Genomic DNA, 12,668 nt, shown 5'->3' with positions numbered 1-12,668 from the left:
CTATCAAGTTAGTGAGACACGACCTCCCCTTCACAAAACCATGCTGCCTCTCACTAATACGTCCATTTGCTTCCAAATGGGAGTAGATCCTGTCTCGAAGAATTCTTTCCAGTAATTTCCCTACCACTGAAGTAAGGTTCACCGGCCTGTAGTTCCCTAGATTATCCTTGCTACCCTTTTTAAACAGAGGAACAACATTGGCTATTCTCCAGTCCTCCGGGACATCACCTAAAGACAGTGAGGATCCAAAGATTTCTGTCAAGGCCTCAGCAATTTCCTCTCCAGCCTCCTTCAGTATTCTGGGGTAGATCCCATCAGGCCCTGGGGACTTATCTACCTTAATATTTTTTAAGACGCCCAACACCTCGTCTTTTTGGATCTCAATGTGACCCAGGCTATCTACACACCCTTCTTCAGGCTCAACATCTACCAATTCCTTCTCTTTGGTGAATACTGATGCAAAGTATTAATTTAGTACCTCGCCCATTTCCTCTGGCTCCACACATAGATTCCCTTGCCTATCCTTCAGTGGGCCAACCCTTTCCCTGGCTACCCTGTTGCTTTTTATGTATGTGTAAAAAGCCTTGGGATTTTCCTTAACCCTATTTGCCAATGACTTTTCACTTGACACAATGACACTTGAAAGCCTCCCACATGTCAGATGTTGATTTGCCCTCAAACATCCGCCCCCAATCTAGGTTCTTCAGTTCCCGCCTAATATTGTTATAATTAGCCTTCCCCAATTTAGCACATTCACCCTAGGAACACTCTTATCCTTGTCCACCATCACTTTAAAACTTACTGAATTGTGGTCACTGTTCCCGAAATGCTCCCCTACTGAAACTTCTACCACCTGGCCGGGCTCATTCCCCAATACCAGGTCCAGAACCGTCCCTTCCCTAGTTGGACTGTCTACATATTGTTTTAGGAAACCCTCCTGGATGCTCCTTACAAACTCTGCCCCGTCTAAGCCCCTGGCACTAAGTGAGTCCCAATATTGGGGAAGTTGAAGTCTCCCATCACCACAACCCTGTTGTTTTTACTCTTTTCCAAAATCTGTCTACCTATCTGCTCCTCTATCTCCCGCTGGCTGTTGGGAGGCCTGTAGTAAACCCCCAACATTGTGACTGCACCCTTCTTATTCCTGATCTCTACCCAAATAGCCTTACTGCCCTCTGAGGTGTCCTCCCGTAGTACAGCTGTGATATCCTCCCTAACCAGTAGCGCAACTCCGCCACCCCTTTTACATCCCCCTCTATCCCGCCTGAAACATCTAAATCCTGGAACGTTTAGCTGCCAATCCTGCCCTTCCCTCAACCAGGTCTCTGTAATGGCAACAACATCATAGTTCCAAGTACTAATCCAAGCTCTAAGTTCATCTGCCTTACCCGTAATACTTCTTGCATTAAAACATATGCACTTCAGGCCACCAGACCCGCTGTGTTCACCAACACCTCCCTGTCTACTCTGCCTCAGAGCCACACTGTCCCTATTCCCTAGTTCTCCCTCAATGCTCTCACCTTCTGACCTATTGCTCCCGTGCCCACCCCCCTGCCATACTAGTTTAAACCCTCCCGTGTGACACTAGCAAACCCTCGCGGCCAGGATATTTATGCCTCTCCAGTTTAGATGCAACCCGTCCTTCTTATATAGGTCACACCTGAAGAGCTCCCAGTGGTCCAGATAACGGAAACCCTCCCTCCTACACCAGCTGTTTAGCCACGTGTTTAGTTGCTCTATCTTCCTATTTCTAGCCTCACTGGCACGTGGCACAGGGAATACTCCCGAGATTACAACCCTAGAGGTCCTGTCTTTTAACTTTCTGCCTAGCTCCCTGAACTCCTGCTGCAGGACCTCATGCCCCTTCCTGCCTATGTCGTTAGTACCAATATGTACAACGACCTCTGCCTATTTGCCCTCACCCTTCAGGATGCCCTCTACCCGTTCGGAGATATCCTGGACCCTGGCACCAGGGTGGCAACATACCATCCTGGAGTCTCTTTCACATCCAGAGAAGTGCCTATCTGTGCCCCTGACTATAGAGTCCCCTATTACTATTGCTCTTCTGCGCTTTGACCCTCCCTTCTGAACATCAGAGCCAGCCGTGGTGCCACTGCTCTGGCTGCTGCTGTTTTCACCTGATAGGCTATCCCCCCCCGACAGTATCCAAAGGGGTATACCTGTTCGAGAGGGGGACAACCACAGGGGATTCCTGCACTGACTGCCTGCCCTTTCTGGTGGTCCCCCATTTCTCTGTCTGTACCTTGGGTGTGACTACATTTATATAACTGCGATCTATGATGCTTTCCGCCACCTGCATGCTCCTAAGTGCATCCAATTGCTGCTCCAACCGAACCATGCGGTCTGTGAGGAGCTCCAGTTGGGTGCACTTTCTGCAGGTGAAGCCATCCGGGACGCTGGAAGCCTCCCGGACCTGCCACATCTCACAGTCAGAGCACTGCACCCCTCTAACTGACATTGCATCAATTAATTAGTAAATTAAAGTTAAAAGTTAAAAAAAAAAATTTAAATTAAAAAAGTTACTGTTAACTATCTGTTTCCTAGCACTAGATTTCTACTATAAATATGAAAGCTAAATATAGTACTCTCCGATTTCTGGCTTTGATAATCCTCTAAATTTTAATTAAGTAATTATGCTTAATTAGTTACCAATGCTTAATTTTTTTAATTTAGTGTAGATTCCCAACCAGCCACTCAGGTCACAGCTTTTCTGTGATGTCACTTTAGTTTCCCCCCCCCCCCCCCCACACACACACACACAATTTGAAAAGGTAATAAAAGTAAAAATGAGTAAAAATCACTTACTTACCTTCTGAGGGTCTCAGATGCTCTCTGGTTCTCTCCCTGACAGAGACTGCTCCTCCACCTCCGAACGGCTCCCGAAACTAGGCCGCAATCTTTTTAAATCTCCGCTCCGACTTGCAGCTCCTGCGCTTTTTAAATCTCCGCTCCGACTCGCAGCTCCCGCGCTTTTTAAATCTCTGCTCCGACTCACAGCTCCTGCGCTTTTAAAATCGCCACTCTGACTCGCAGCTCCCGCGCTTTTTAAATCTCTGATCCGACTCGCAGCTCCCGCGCTTTTTAAATCGCCACTCTGACTCGCAGCTCCCGCGCTTTTTAAATATCTGCTCCGACTCTCAGCTCCCGCGCTTTTTAAATCTCCGCTTCGACTCGCAGCTCCCGCGCTTTTTAAATCTCTGCTCCGACTCTCAGCTCCCGCGCTTTTTAAATCATGACTGCAGCATGAGAGCCGAATGCTTGAGGCCGTGTTTCTATTATTTGTTCTTTAATAAATTTGCTCTTTCTTTAACTCAAGAAAATCTCTTTGATTGAATCCTTATTACTTGCAGCTTAAATAAAGTAATGCATTTGAATTCAGAAAAGGCATATATCCTTGTGAAAAAGAAACTTAAATCTTTGTTGTGACCAACAGAGGGGAGCCTGTTCACCCCTTCTCACCTGGTCATAACACTATAAGTCCTACCCCAATGGTTGCAGCATGGCGGTGAAGAACTGCTGAATTCCAGAGTAGACTTCAGATGTGTTTGCTGGATGAGCTTGGCCTGGAAGGTCCAGTTTAATACTGCATAAACCTATCTATCTGTGGTGACTAGTGTGCAGGCAACATCAAGAACGCATGAATATCGGAACTAGGAGCAGGAGTAGGCAATTCAGCCCTCGGACTCGCTCCACCATTCAATACGTTCATGGCTGATCTCCTTTTGGCCTCAACTCCACTTTACTGCGCGTTTCCCATAACCCTTCAACCCATTATTAATTAAAAATCTGTCTGTCTCCTCCTTAGATTTACTCAAAGTCCCTGCATACACCACACTCTGGGGTAGTGAATTCCACAGATTCACAACAACAAGAGAAAGCATCCGCTCTAAGTCTACTTTGTCAATATCTTTTATCATCTTATATCCCTCAATTAGATCTCCTCTCATTCTTCTAAACTCTAGTCATTTGTGAAGTGGCAGTGGTGGATAGACCAACGCTGTCATCCACAAAGTCATGGCAAACCCCTTCCTGGTGCTTCCTCAGCAATCTGAGCAATCTGTTGGATGGCAGATCGCTGGACTGCTGTGGGACTCTGATAGCCCCTTTGAGTAGTATTATCTACAATTATGGTGGCAGCATTCTGAGTCTATATGGCAGCAAGAATCACATGCATGAAAACAAGCTGAGATTGACTTCAATCTGAGGTTCCACTGGAGCACTCAGACCTTGAGTAGCTTCTGCTTATGCTGTAATGGAAGTTGAAATAACAGCCATTAGTCATTGCGTCAACTGGATCTGCCAATGTTTACATGGAGTTGGCCAATGCCCACATGCTGGAAGCATGAGTTTCAAACTATGTGCAAAGCCCAGTGCCAAATTGGTGCCAAACTCCTCCATGCTCCTTGATAATGGCAAGAAACTTTCTGGCAGGCCTGTCAATGCACCAGGCATTTCATTGTGCATGTCCACCTTTCTATACTACAGCCTATCAAAGGTCTCATCAAAGTCTTGCACAACAGAACCCACTTATGACCTCACCTTCTGGGAAGTGCCACCCTTTCTCACTGCCCTGGCTGTAGACCGTGCCCAGAGACTCACCATATGGCTCACCTCAATACTGGGAAGATAGGCAAAGCAGGACATATATGTTTACACCACCTGTACCTTGGGAATCAGAAGAGACTTCAGATTAAAGGGAAAGTGGGATATGAGAAAGAGCTCTAGGATTTGTAGGCACACACTATCATTATTAAGCCTGGGTATAGTCTCAATCATGGCCACTTCAGTGATGGTAGGCACAATCCCCTCCACTGGGGTGAGGACATGCAACCATGTCTACCCCTTGCTGCTGGCTTCATTTGGCCACCACCTTGTACTTCAAGAGAGGTGAGTGTGGTGTGATGTGCTTGGGTGATGCAGCCATCTTTGTTGAATAGCTGATAGTGTATGTGAGCTATATGATGTGAATCTGAGGCTTTAATCAATGCTAAGTCATTGATGGTGAGTTGAAGCTACAAATGTGAGGCATGAGTTGTGAGTTATGGAGACTGTTGTTGAGCGTGCGATACATTGAGCTGTGGTGAGGCTAGTGGTTCAGTTGGTGGAATGTGACCTTTGAAGATGCAAACATCCATATAATCCCTTCAGTGCAGAAGGAGACCGTTTGGCCCTTAGGGTCTGCACCGGCCCTCCAAAAGAGCACCCTACCTAGGCCCACACCCCCACCCTATACTCATAACCCCATGACCCCACCTAACCTACTCATCTTTGGACATTAAGGGGCAATTTTTAGCATGGCCAACCACTTAACCTGCACACCTTTACACTGTGGAAGGAAAATGGAACACCTGGAAAAAGCTCACGTAGACATGGAGATATCATGCAAACTCCACACAGACAGTCACCAAGGGCCAGAATAGAACACAGGTCCCTGGTGCTGTGAGGCAGCAATGCTAAACATTGACATTGACCATTCATGTGAGGTCATTGAATTTATTTTGATGCTGCATCATGGTGTTTAGGGCTACATTCCTGGCATTGGCCACAATGGCTATCATCTCCTACCGCCATTGCAGTGTATCTGGAGGGTCTCCTGCTCCCCTACAGATATAAGACCTATTTCTTCCCATTCCCGTCATGAATCAAGGCTTCAAGTGCTAGACTAGAGGACCTTGGACCTGACCTCTGCCACGTGCTATTCCTTTGTCTTTTCCAGGTCAAAATCGCTTCTGCAGGAAATTCCAGCACCTGCTCCTGCTAAAATGCAGCTGTCTTTTAAGAGATGCAGGTTTGTTTCAAGTATCTCAGGCTAGTTTGAATTTGTGCCAGCCTTGCAATGTTTTCCACTCCCTAGTTATGCGTTCAGGCACTCAACCATGCACATGGTGCTGGCTGCAAGCATCAACCATGCAAATGTGCAACTAGCACAATATTTGCCTGCTGCCTGCATTGGAGCACATGGGGTGCAGGCTAATCATGTACGGCAGCCCTTATCCAATTTTTCCCACAGTGCCTTCAGGAACAAAAGGCAGAAAATTGGGAAGAACTAAAGGGGCTTATTTGCTGCTCGTTTGGGTCTGAAACTGATAATCATGGCTGCATTATGACTGGCTTCCTAAGATTGCCAGGACTGCTTCAAGAAAATTCAAGCTTTCCAATGTCCCGATTTTCACACATTGTTCTTCTTCCGTGAATAATTCTTTCATGAAAGGCTCTAATAGCTGACATACATATAACCCCAGGGTTACTGCCTATAAGATGATAGAATGCTTTTGTTGGTATAATTGAATTAAATGAAATGTATTAGCTACTTTGAATCATTAAAAAATTCTTCAATGGAATTAATTTATTTAAAAAATAAAGTTGCATAATCGTGCTTTTGCTCTCGTACAGCTGAACAGGCAGCTAATGTCACTCAATTACAATTCTCATAATACCACAGTTTAGCATGACTTATGAATGGTGTCTGTGAATAGGATATATATATATATATATCCTGAGATGTTTATCCAATTATATTGCCTATCAGTGTAGGCGCTCCCATAGATTAAGAAGAACGAATGTACCCAACAGGCAATAAACTGAAGTCATTCATTCTTTGTGCAGTTAAGTGGGTTTGGCTGAGCAAACTTGCACTTGTGATACTTAATGTCACCTTTCAATTGATTGTTTGACAGATCATTTAGAGAAGTGTGATACAAGGACTTTTCCGTGTATCCAATATCTTTATGTCCTTTCTTTTCTCATGAAATTAACTGGAGGATAAAATGATTGTTTGTTGCCATGCAGTGCAAGGAATGGGAGTTCTTTTTTTAAAATGTGCGCACAGGTACGCAAAGCCTGTTGTGTTATGTAATTTGGAATAACACAAGCTGCCACTTGATGCAGTTTTGAGTAAAAGATGCTCCAGAATTTGAAGTGAGTTCAATGTGTTTTATTGAACTATCAGCACAGTTCTCAATGGGTTCGACTCTCTGCTAATCTAAATGTAGTAACTCAGTATAACTGAACCAGCCTTGCTCTAAGCCACGTGCTGGGGTGTGATGCTGAGGATACACCCTGTCTCACTCTGTAGATCTTGGTCTGTGGAAAGAGGCAGGGTGTGAGTGCCCCATCCCTTTTAAAGTGAGATACGACCCCTGGGTGTCCTGACTGCTCATTGGTCGTGTCCTATTCTATGTGTTCATTAGCTGCATGTTTGCACATCATGACATCTCCCTTTTTTAAAAATGTGTTGTTGGCATATGTGAATGTATTTACATGTGAATGAGTCTGTCTAATGTGACTGACGGAGGACAACAGAACAGAGCAAACAAAACAAACGTTCACAAGTCCAGTCTCTGAGGCTTGCGTCAACCGCCAGAGAGATGGCGGAGGGGATGACGACGTCTTGACAGGCGGGATGGAAGCCTGACTGGTGGCCTTGGGGTGTGAGGTATCAGAAGGTGGCAATTCAACATATGGAAATGGAGGAGAATGGTTGCGGGCAGGCAACTTTGCGCAGTGCCCGTCGATTCCTTCGCACGATGGAGCCATTAGCCAAATGTACAACATAAGAGCGGGCACGGCCTATCGAACAACGACAGCCGGGACAGACCACCCATCATCCGGTATTTTGATCCTGCCAGTGTCTGCCGGGGATAGCACGGCCACATCGGTGGCATGGGCATCATAGCCCTGCTTTCGCGACCATTCACATGAAAGAGGTTGATGCAAACCTTGAACCACGGAGAGGTCACTATGCCATGCTGTTGGAGCGTCCCCTTGCTCTGCGCTGGCTGGAACCACTGACAGGTGGCACAATTCAGGACCATGTTCATGATGTCCTGGCTGATGCCAGTAGACAGCTTGCTGGGCTCTGCGTCTGAACTTCTCGACGACCAGGTATCCCTCATGAATCTGGCGCAGCACCAAGCTCTGGACAGTGAGCGGAATGACAATCCTGTCCAGCTTGTGGAGGATACCATCAATCACCGTCAGGTCATCCTTCAAATTGTGATGACGCGCTGCAAGAGGTGGTCTTTGGCTGTCTCATCACGGATGAGAACTACCTTCTCATTTGTCGCCGGGAGAGTGCTAGCACACAGCTGTACTTGCGATTAGATGTGTTGGATGATCTCCAGCGGCTCACTGGGCGAGGTGACGGAGCGGGACAATGTATCAGCGATGATGAGCTCCTTGCCCGGTGTGTACACCAAGTTGAAGTCATACCTCTTAAGTTTAAGCAGGATTCTCTGCAACCGAGGCATCATGTCGTTCAGGTCATTGTGGATGATGTGGACCAGAGGCCTATGATCCGTCTTGACAGTGAATGTCGGCAGGCCGTAGACATAATCATGAAATTTGAGGATGCTGGTGAGAAGACCCAAGCACTCCTTCTCAATCTGTGCATATCTGTTTTCAGTGGGCGTCATCGCCCTTGATGCATAGGCTACTGGTGCCCAGGATGATGTGTCATCTCGTTGAGGCAACACCGCACCGATGCCATCCTGACTCGCATCTATGGATATCTTTGTCTCCCGGTCTGGGTCGAGGAATGCCAGGACTGGTGCAGTGGTGAGCTTGGCTTTCAGCTCCAGCCACTCTGTCTGGCGCCTTCCACTCAAAGGCAGTTGACTTTTTCACCAGGTTGCGTAGGGCCGTGGTGTGTGTGGCCATGTTTGGAATGAACTTGCCCAGAAAACTGACCATACCCAAGAAGCGCAGCACCGTCTTTTTGTCCTCAGGGACCTTCATCGCCTCGATGGCCTTGATTTTGTCTGTGTCCGGGCGCACACCATGCTGTGAGATCTGGTCGCCTAGGAACTTGAGCGTTGATGTGCCAAAACAACATTTGGACCTGTTTAACTTTGGCATGTACATGGCGGAATACTTTCTGGATATGGGACACATGTTCTTCAGGACCATATGATGATGTCGTCCGCGTACTCACAAACCCCTTCAATGCCTGCTCCATGATGCGATGGAATATCTCCGATGCCGAGATGATGCCAAATGGCATGTGATTGTAGCAGTATCTGCCAAAAGGCGTGTTGAAGGTGCAGAGCCTTCTGCTGGACTCTTCCAGCTGGATTTGCCAAAATCCCTGTGATGCATCCAATTTGGTGAAGAAGCGCGCATGTGCCATCTCACCCGTGAGTTCCTCCCGCTTCGGGATGGGGTAGTGTTCCCGCATGACATTCTTATTGAGATCCTTGGGATCAATGCAGATGCGCAGGTTCCCCAGTCAGTCGGTTCGGTGACCTTGGATATGATGCCTTTTTGCTGGAGATCCTTGAGCTGTGCCTTCAGGCGCTCTCTCAGTGGAGCAGGGACTCGTCGAGGTGCGTGGACCACTGGCTTGGCATCAGGTCATAGCAGAATCTTGTATTGAAACGGCAGGGTACCCATCCCATTGAACACATCTGGTTACTGGGCGAGAATGTTGTTGATGCCGGCCTGAAGATCCACATGGGAGGATGTTGTGGTGTAAACCCTTTGAATGAAGTTCAGCTGCTTGCAGTCGTGCGCACCTAGTAGGGATGCCCTGTCTGGCTTAACAATTTCAAAGCGTAATCGTGCTTGTGTGTGTCGGATACATGCAGATGGCAGGTTCCCAGTGCCGTGATGGCATTCCCGTTATAATCCAGGAGCTTGCAGGCAGCTGGAAGGACCATGGGGGGCTTCTTAATGCGTCTGAAGTCTGCCTGTGGGAGGAGGTTGGCAGAGGCATCTGTGTCCAGCTTGAACTGGATGGGGCAGTGGTTGACCTTCATCACTGCTCGCCATTCGTCCTCGGAATCCACAGCTAGGATGGATTGGACTTGCGATGTGCCTGGTGTGTCATATTCACACGTTTTAATAATGCCCACACTGCAGGCGTTGTCCAGGCATTCATCATCTGGATCCATTGCACTGCCGGGATCAGAATCCTGGTGGCGTTGTTGCACACTCCGGAGGAGCCATCGTCGGAATTGGGAGCGCTGGCTCCTGACTGGTGGTGCAGATCTGCACAGGGCTGCATAGTGGCCTGGCTTCCCGCAGTTTAAACAGTGTCTGCCTCTTGCAGGGCAGTGTTTCTTTAAAGGGGTAGTGCCACAGTTCGAACACAACATGACGTCGGCGTCCTGACGCTCCGTGCGTCGTTGCACATGCGCAGTGCGGTTCTCAGACATCAGCACCTGCGCATCGCGCATGCATCGGGCCCCGGGAAGAGCGTGCAAAATGGCCGCTTTCGTCAATGTTGAGGCGCTGCATCCGGGAGATGGCCTGCACACTCTCCGCCTCATGGGAGGCTAGTCTACCATTTTGGCCGCTTTGTACTGGGAATAGTGATTTTTAGTGTGCTCATGGACTGTGCATGTTTCAATCGCGACTGGCAGGGTCATACGCTTGATCTTCAGTAACTGCTCTCTCAGAGGATCAGAGTGAATTCCAAAAACGATTTGGTCTCTGATCATGGAGTCAGTGATATCACCAAAGTTGCAGGATTGCGCTAGCAGTCTAAGGTTAGTTAAATATGAGGTGAAGGATTCGTCTTTACCTTGCAATCGTTACTTGAATATGTAGCGCTCAAAGATTTTGTTGGTGTCCCCCTCACAGTGGCTGTCAAACTTGTCCAGGATGGTCTGAAACTTTGTCTTGTGTTGGTCTTCGGCGAAATGAAAGGAGTTGAATATTTCCAAGGCATGATCACCTGCTGTAGTGAGGAAAAGAGGCCTTGCATCAGACGCACCATTGAGGTCTAATGCTTCGATGTAAAGCTGAAATTTCTGCTTGAATGTCCGCCAGTTGGCACTGAGATTGCCGGAGGTCCTGAGCTGGTGAGGAGCCTGAATCTTTTCCATTGTGCCGGGATACATTCGCTGGTCGTCATGGAACTTGCTGAGTTGAACTAACCAGATTGAACAGACTCCTGGTATCATGTTGTGTTATGTAATTTGGAATAACACAAGCTGCCACTTGATGCAGTTTTGAGTAAAAAATGTTCCAGACTTTGAAGTGAGTTCAATGTGTTTTATTGAACTATTAGCACAGTTCTCAATGGGTTTGACTCTCTGCTAATCTAAATGTAGTAACTCAGTCTAACTGAACCAGCCTTGCTCTAAACCATGTGCTGGGGTGCGATGCTGAAGCTACACCCTGTCTCACTCTGTAGATGTTGGTCTGTGGAAAGAGGCGGGGTGTGAGTGCCTCATCCCTTTTAGGGAAAGTGCTGGGAATACTCAGCTTGGACTGGCAGCATCCGAGGAGACAGAAACAGAGTTAGCGTTCTGTATCCAAAATTAATCTTCTTCCGAACACTTCAGGATTCTTCTTATTTTAACAGATACCTCAGCATAGAATTTACAGTGCAGCATTATGATTGCTTCCAGTTATATTGAGACAATCTGGCTGTGGAATGCATAATTTATGGTATGAATGGAAGAGGTATGCACACATCAAACAAGATCCAGAAATTTAAATATATGAAAATAGAAATGAGAAACAAACGTAAGGCCCTTTATGGTACTGGGGAGAGGCCGACAGAAATAAAAAGACATATTGGCTGAAAACAGGAACTACCAAATAAGGCGCTGGCCGGAATCGATATCTGAAGACAGAAGGACAGGTTAATAGGGCAGTGAAAAGAGCATATGGGACAGTTGCCTTTATCAATCAAGGCATAGATTACAAAAGCAGGGAGGTCATGTTGGAATTATATCGAACTTTGGTGAGGCCACAGCTGGAGTACTGTGTTTAATTCTGGTCACCACATTATAGGAAGGATGTGATTACACTGGATGGGGTGCAGATACAATTCACCAGGATGTTGCCTGGGTGGAACATTTAAGTTATGAAGAGAGGTGAGATAGGCTTGGGTTGTTTTGGCTGGAGCAGAGAAGATTGAGAGGCGACTTGATCGAGGTTTACAAGATCATGAGGGGCATCGACAGAGTGGATAAGGAGCAGCTGTTCCCCTTACTTGAAGGGTCATTTACGAGGGAATGCTAGTACAAGGTGAGGGGAAGGAGGTTTTGGGGGGATCCTTTTACCCAGAGGGTGGTGACGGTCTGGAATGCTCTGCCTGGGAGGGTGGGAGAGGTGAGTTGCCTCATCCTTTAGAAAGTACCTGGATGCGCACTTGGCATGTCATAACATTCAAGGTTACAGGCCAAGTGCTGGCAAATGAAATTAAGTAGGCAGGTCAGATGTTTTTCATGCATCGGTGCAGGCTCGATGGGCTGAAGGGCCTCTTCTGTGCTGTATTATTCTGTGATTCTGTGATTTTGGTAATTGTGATTATGTAACTAACTTCGAGATGAAGAGATCAACTTTGCAACAAAAGACCGATAAAGAAAGAGGCCATCATGGGGGAAAATAAGACCAGGGGCGAGATTCGCCCCTTCGCCACGGTCTACACCATGGTGGAGGCGGAAGAGACTCCCTCCACTGCGCATGCGCGCGGATGCCGTCAGCGGCCGCTAACGCTCCCGCCCATGCGCCGCCCGGAGATGTTATTTCCGCGCCAGCTGGCGGGGCACCAAAGGCCTTTCCTGCCAGCTGGCGGGGCGGAAATTCGTCCGGCGCGGGCCTAGCCCCTTAAGGTTGGGGCTCGGCCCCCAAAGATGCGGAGCATTCCGCACATTTGGGGCGGCGCGATGCCTGACTGATTTGCGCCGTTTTGG

At 47.6% G+C, this 12,668-nt stretch overlaps 1 protein-coding gene across 1 annotated transcript in view; it reads left to right on the top strand.

The window, feature by feature from the left end:
- The window catches only part of mgmt (O-6-methylguanine-DNA methyltransferase), a 735,973-nt gene that overhangs the window by 722,011 nt on the left and 1,294 nt on the right, over positions 1-12,668 (top strand). The gene's annotated exons all lie outside the window — the stretch shown is intronic.

The sequence above is a fragment of the Scyliorhinus torazame genome, chromosome 16, assembly GCF_047496885.1.
Source record: "Scyliorhinus torazame isolate Kashiwa2021f chromosome 16, sScyTor2.1, whole genome shotgun sequence".
NCBI classification, from domain to species: domain Eukaryota; kingdom Metazoa; phylum Chordata; class Chondrichthyes; order Carcharhiniformes; family Scyliorhinidae; genus Scyliorhinus; species Scyliorhinus torazame.
This window is presented reverse-complemented; position numbering and strand designations above follow the sequence as displayed.